The 7,566-nt window shown below is 37.6% G+C and overlaps 1 non-coding gene across 1 annotated transcript; it reads left to right on the top strand.

The window, feature by feature from the left end:
• The first annotated feature begins 646 nt into the window (after positions 1-646).
• Positions 647-749, top strand: LOC138443074 (U6 spliceosomal RNA). Its single transcript, XR_011257999.1, has one exon. It is a non-coding gene; the product is annotated as a U6 spliceosomal RNA (small nuclear RNA).
• Positions 750-7,566: the final 6,817 nt, after the last annotated feature.

The raw sequence follows: 7,566 nt of genomic DNA, 5'->3' as shown, positions 1-7,566 counted from the left end.
ACTTATTAAAACCACTGGTTCAAATCATTACTTAATTATAGCATGCCAGAGTTAGAATGCCCCCTGATTATGGCTCCATTTCAGTTTACCACCAAAATTCTGGTACAATTAGCATTTTGAAATGCCATTGCAGCATTGCCTGCTGGAGTATCTTATTCTTGGTGAAAAAAAATTTCTTTTTTCCTTTCTGGTTGCTTGAGCACCACTTTCATTAAATTGCAATCAAGTCTTTGCCCTACACTGCATCTATTTTCAGAACCAGTCCCACCCTTTAAACACCCATCCTCTGCCTGGTAGAGCACACTTTCTCACTCTTTAAAGAGACTTATGCAGCCTGTCTGTGATGGAGCTGTTAGGTCTGACTGAAATGCCCACTCTCCTCTGTGGACCTCCCCATTGGCAGCTCTTCCTTTTATTCCTGTTCCTGCTTTTGTCCCCCATGCCAAGTCCTGATGAACATGTGGCTCAGTTTTCTCAGCTGCAGCCCTCTTTTGCCAGCCAGGTACTTCAATGGTATAGCACTAGTCTAGTCACCAAGCTCCTCTTTGTTACAACCCTGGCACCTCTTATTCTTAGATGCCAGTTCTCGAGCAGTTCCTACTGAACACATCCTGAAGGGTTAGACTCAGAAATGGTCTGATTTTCAGTGCTCGCTTCGGCAGCACATATACTAAAATTGGAACGATACAGAGAATATTAGCATGGCCCCTGCACAAGGGGCAAATGCAAAAGAAACAAAAGAGACCATAGCAAAAATCAACAAAGCCAAAAGCTGGTTCTTTGAAAGGATAAATAAAATTGACAAACCATTAGCCAGACTCATCAAGAAGCAAAGAGAGAAAAATCAAATCAATAAAATTAGAAATGAAAATGGAGAGATCACAACAGACAACACAGAAATACAAAGGATCATAAGAGACTACTATCAGCAATTATATGCCAATAAAATGGACAACGTGGAAGAAATGGACAAATTCTTAGAAAAGTACAACTTTCCAAAACTGAACCAGGAAGAAATAGAAAATCTTAACAGACCTATCACAAGCACGGAAATTGAAACTGTAATCAGAAATCTTCCAGCAAACAAAAACCCGGGTCCAGACGGCTTCACAGCTGAATTCTACCAAAAATTTCGAGAAGAGCTAACACCTATTCTACTCAAACTCTTCCAGAAAATTGCAGAGGAAGGTAAACTTCCAGACTCATTCTTTGAGGCCACCATCACCCTAATACCAAAACCTGACAAAGACACTACAAAAAAGGAAAACTACAGGCCAATATCACTGATGAACATAGATGCAAAAATCCTCAATAAAATTCTAGCAATCAGAATCCAACAACACATTAAAAAGATCATACACCATGACCAAGTGGGCTTTATCCTAGGGATGCAAAGATTCTTCAATATCTGCAAATCAATCAATGTAATTCACCACATTAACAAATTGAAAAATAAAAGCCGTAAGATGATCTCAATAGATGCAGAGAAGGCCTTTGACAAAATTCAACATCCATTTATGATAAAAACTCTCCAGAAAGCAGGAATAGAAGGAACATACCTCAACATAATAAAAGCTATATATGACAAACCCACAGCAAACATTATCCTCAATGGTGAAAAATTGAAAGCATCTCCCCTAAAGACAGGAACAAGACAAGGGTGCCCACTTTCACCGCTACTATTCAACATAGTTCTGGAAGTTTTGGCCACAGCAATCAGAGCAGAAAAAGAAATAAAAGGAACCCAAATTGGAAAAGAAGAAGTAAAACTCTCACTGTTTGCAGATGACATGATCCTCTACATAGAAAACCCCAAAGACTCCACCAGAAAATTACTAGAGCTAATCAATGAATATAGTAAAGTTGCAGGATATAAAATCAGCACCCAGAAATCCCTTGCATTCCTATACACGAATAATGAGAAAGTAGAAATTAAGGAAACAATTCCATTCACCATTGCAATGAAAAGAATAAAATACTTAGGAATATATCTACCTAAAGAAACTAAAGACCTATATATAGAAAACTATAAAAGACTGATGAAAGAAATCAAAGAGGACACCAATAGATGGAGAAATATACCACGTTCGTGGATTGGAAGAATCAATATAGTGAAAATGAGTATACTACCCAAAGCAATTTACAAATTCAATGCAATCCCTATCAAGCTACCAGCGATATTTTTCACAGAACTAGAACAAATAATTTCAAGATTTGTATGGAAATACAAAAAACCTCAAATAGCCAAAGCAATCTTGAGAAAGAAGAATGGAACTGGAGGAATCAACTTGCCTGACTTCAGGCTCTACTACAAAGCCACAGTCATCAAGACAGTACGGTACTGGCACAAAGACAGACATATAGATCAATGGAACAAAATAGAAAGCCCAGAGATCAATCCACACACATATGGACACCTTATCTTTGACAAAGGAGGCAAGAATATACAATGGAGTAAAGACAATCTCTTTAACAAGTGGTGCTGGGAAAACTGGTCAACCACTTGTAAAAGAATGAAACTAGATCACTTTCTAACACCACACACAAAAATAAACTCAAAATGGATTAAAGATCTAAATGTAAGACCAGAAACTATAAAACTCCTACAGGAGAACATAGGCAAAACACTCTCCGACATAAATCACAGCAGGATCCTCTATGATCCACCTCCCAGAATTCTGGAAATAAAAGCAAAAATAAACAAATGGGATCTAATTAAAATTAAAAGCTTCTGCACAACAAAGGAAAATATAAGCAAGGTGAAAAGACAGCCTTCTAAACAGGAGAAAATAATAGCAAATGAAACAACTGACAAACAACTAATCTCAAAAATATACAAGCAACTTATGCAACTCAATTCCAGAAAAATAAACGACCCAATCAAAAAATGGGCCAAAGAACTAAATAGACATTTCTCCAAAGAAGACATATGGATGGCTAACAAACACGAGAAGATGCTCAACATCACTTATTATTAGAGAAATGCAAATCCAGACCACAATGAGGTACCACTTCACACCAGTCAGAATGGCTGTGATCCAAAAATCTGCAAGCAATAAATGCTGGAGAGGGTGTGGAGAAAAGGGAACCCTCCTACACTGTTGGTGGGAATGCAAACTAGTACAACCACTATGGAAAACAGTGTGGAGATTCCTTAAAAAATTGCAAATAGAACTGCCATATGACCCAGCAATCCCACTGCTGGGCATACACACCGAGGAAACCAGAATTGAAAGAGACACATGTACCCCAATGTTCATCGCAGCACTGTTTATAATAGCCAGAACATGGAAACAACCTAGATGTCCATCAGCAGATGAATGGATAAGAAAGCTGTGGTACATATACAAATGGAGTATTACTCAGCCGTTAAAAAGAATACATTTGAATCAGTTCTGATGAGATGGATGAAACTGGAGCCGATTATACAGAGTGAAGTAAGCCAGAAAGAAAAACACCAAAACAGTATACTAACACATATATATGGAATTTAGGAAGATGGCAATGACGACCCTGTATGCAAGACAGCCAAAAAGACACAGATGTATATAGCGGACTTTTGGACTCAGAGGGAGAGGGAGAGGGTGGGATGATTTGGGAGAATGGCATTGAAACATGTATACTATCATGTAAGAATCGAATCACCAGTCTATGTCCGATGCAGGATACAGCATGCTTGGTGCTGGTGCACGGGGATGACCCAGAGGGATGTTGTGGGGAGGGAGGTGGGAGGGGGTTTCATGTTTGGGAATGCATGTACACCCGTGGTGGATTCATGTCAATGTATGGCAAAACCAATACAGTATTGTAAAGTAAAATAAAGCAAAAATTAAAAAAAAAAAAGAAATGGTCTGATTTTCAGCATCATGTCCTCCAGCCCAAAGGCTGGGGACCTCATGATGATAAGAGAAATGAAATTCTTTGGTGGCTTACCAGAGGACAGTTACATATTCTTTCTACAGAGTTCAATCCATTCACGAGAAACCTCACTCCTGTGCTGGTCAGGAAGCTTTCAAAGATGTCAATTGGGCCCCAGCTCCCAAAGAACTACTTTACTTCTAGACTTCTTCCCATTTGACCAACCCACTTGGTGAAAATCCTGGGTGTCTAATCCAGATTAGCACTTACTGTCCGTTTGAATAGATCAAGATCTTCTAAGTATAACTTTTAAAATTTGAATAATAAGTAGATCCACCTGAAGAATTCTTTTTATTCTTGACAATGATGTCTGTATTTAGTTTGCTTGGGTTGCCATCACAAAGTACCACAGATCAACTTAAACTACAGAAATATATTTTCTCACCATTCTGGAGGCTTGAAGTTCAAGATCAAAGTGTTGGACTGAGTTGATTTCTTCTGAGGGCCATGAGGTAAGGATCTATTCCAGGCCTCTCTCCTTGGCCTATTAATGACTGCCTTCTTTGTCTTTCCATTGCCTTCCCTCTGTACATGTGTACATGTCTGAGTCCAAATTTTCAGTCATATTGGATTAGAGTCTACCCTAATAACTTCATTTTAACTTAATTATCCCTGTGAAAATTCTATGTCCAAATATAAGCACATTCTGAAGTACTGGGAGTTAGACCTTCATCATATGAATGAGGGTATGTGTGCAGAATCCATCCTACAGTAAGAATTTCAGCCTTTTGAGAAACACTATCAAAAGTTACATTTTGTCCCATGATCACCTATAACTAAATGAGTGAAGGAATATGAACACCTTAGTTTATTGCTGCTTAAGAGTGTTTCATTGGCTTTTCCCCTCACCTAGAAAGTTCTTCACAGCTATGTAGCTTGCTTCATCACTCTACTTAGGACTTTGATATTAAATATCACTGAAATAGAGAGGCCCTCCCAGGTCACCAAGTAGAGCTCTTATCTTACCCTTATTGCCTTCCACTGTTTTGTTTATAGTACTTAGTACTACATGAAGTTTAGAACTTTTGTTTACTCTAAAGAATAAAGGATAGAATAAGAAAAACTATACCTAACATTCATTGAGTCTTTACCAAATGTTAGACGCCTCTAAGTACTTTTCATTAAATTTCATAGCAAACCTGTCAGGTTGTCATGATTTTTAACATTTTTGCAAATGTGCTTATTGTCTTACTTACCATGTTAGGAATTACATAATTTGTTGTGTGAATAAATTCATGATTACAAATACAAAGCTGAAATAAATAGAAAAGAACAAAGTCAGCTAGAAGAGCTTGGTTATCCAGATCAAGAATTAACTTAAAGAGTAATTGTAAAACATTTTTATTGAAGTGAGATTACAACCTTAAAATTTCCTGGGTGTCTCCAAGGATATCTGAGAATGTGTACATGAACTCCAGTGTAACAGGATTACTAAATTATGTGATGAGCTCTTCTTTTTTTAAATTGAAGTATAGTTGATTTAAAATTCTATGTTAGTTTCAGATGTACAGTGAAGTGATTCAGCTTCAGATTTTTTTCCATTTTTCATTTTTCCATTTTCCATTTTTTCCCAATATTACAAGATATTGACTATTGTTTCCTATGCTATACAGTAGATCCTTGTTGTTTATCTATTTTATATATAGTGGTATGTATCTGTTAATCCCAAACTCCTAATTTATCCCTCCTCACCTTTCTTCTTGGTAACTATTAATTTTTCTATGTCTAGCAATCTATTTCTGCTTCATAAATTGTGTCACTATCATATTTTTTAGATCCCACTTATAAGTGATATCAGTAGTTCTTGATGGAGAGTGTGCATTGGAACCAGCTGAAGAAGTTTTGAAAACTCGACCTGCCTACCTCCCAGGCCCATTGCTTGGAATCCTTTGAGGAAAGGTCCAAGCATGTAAATTTTGAATTCTAGACTAACACTTCAAACTAAACCTAGGGGTAGAGGAACAAACTTTACCTCCTTGGAGATCAGGGCAATCATAATTCTTTCTTGTTATGCAGAACATAGAGTAGCATATCAGTACCAGCATGGATTTTGAAAAGTCATTCAGGCCAGGGTTCAAATCCTAGCTTTGTCCTTACTTATAATGTAAATAGAGGCTTCCCAGGTGGCACTAGTGGTAAAGAACCCATCTGCCAGTGCAGGAGACATTAGAGATATGTGTTCTATCCCTGGGTCAGGATGATCCCCTGGAGGAGGGCATGGCAAACCATTACAGTATTCTTGCCTGGAGAATCCCATGGACAGAGGAGCCTGTTGGGCTATAGTCCATAGCGTCACAAAGAGTCAGACATAACTGAAGTGACTTAGCATGTATGTGTTAAGTAAATAACTTAAACTCCCTAAGCCAAAGATTCCTTAAATGTAAAACAAATACAATGATTCCTATTTCATAATATTAATTTGAAGATTAAATGAAATTAAATATAGTTCAGTACAGTGTCTGACCCAGAAGTAAATCCTCAATAAAGATCCTCTAAATAGAAAGCCCTTGGGAGAGTTAAGAATGGTATAACTTTTTTTTGTAAATGTATTAAACCCAGAGATATTCAAAAGAAATTTCTGTGTCAGAATTTTGGTACTCTAAGCATATCACATCCTTCATGATGTACCCAACACTGGTATCACCTGATCAGAGTTTTCAGCTATGGAATTATCTTTCTGGTCATTATCAATGGAATCTCAAATCTCACAAGAAATTAGGAGTGATTTTTGTTCTAATTCAGAGATTCTCTTTCTTTCCAGTAGCAAAAGCCAGTATCTCCCCTTTAGTTAACAAAGACCAACGGTGGTTTCAGCCACAGTTGCAAGGTGATTACAACCACTTTTTTCATTTGGTCCAAGTTGAATAATTTGAGAAAGATCATCGAGTATTATTTTATCATCTGAATATCCCAGCAGAGGAAAAAGCCACCCATGAAGCAGATTCCAGAGAGGACCTCCTAGCAGCTGTATTGGTTCTCCCTCAGGGGAGTGATCTGACAGAGCTCCATCCTCAGAATACTGTCATTCTAGAACCCTGCAGAAAATCTGACCTTGTCAGCCTTGGCTTTCCTGGAGCTCTGTAAATGTGAAGGTGATTAACATGCAATTTGAATTGCTTACTCTTTCTGTTGCTCACTGGGCAGAGTTTAAATGGGAATCATTTGCATAACTGAATTTTTCCTTCTTCCGTGTTGTGGAGGGAGCTTCTCCTTGTGAGTTACTCCATAAGGTGAATTATCTTAACGGATTCAGTGTGTGAAAATTAACAGATGTTTGTGGAAGCCTAAATCTATTTTGCTTTGTTTAAAGATGTGATTTAAACTCGTCTGTCTTCAAATGGCTCCTAAATGATTCAAATAAATAACTATCGACTATAAAGCATGTTACTAACAGAAGGCTCTGCCCTGAGAAAGTATGTATGCCAAATGGTATTTTAATTTTTCAAGGAAATGGATGACTTTCATTGTTTGAGGTGTTTACCATTTCTAAGGGAAGGCTTGAGCCTATTCCCATCCTTTTCTGTATCTTCTAGAAAATTGAGAAAGTGAATTTGCCAGCAGGAGCAGTGTTCTATATTAAGAAACACACACGTTGGCAGATTGTCAAGGGATTGCTACCTGGGTGCTGAGAGCCATTTAGGACTATTC

This window comes from Ovis canadensis, chromosome 6, assembly GCF_042477335.2.
Source record: "Ovis canadensis isolate MfBH-ARS-UI-01 breed Bighorn chromosome 6, ARS-UI_OviCan_v2, whole genome shotgun sequence".
Lineage (NCBI taxonomy): Eukaryota > Metazoa > Chordata > Mammalia > Artiodactyla > Bovidae > Ovis > Ovis canadensis.
Note: the sequence above shows the minus strand (reverse complement) of the source record. Positions and strands in the feature narration are given on the sequence as shown.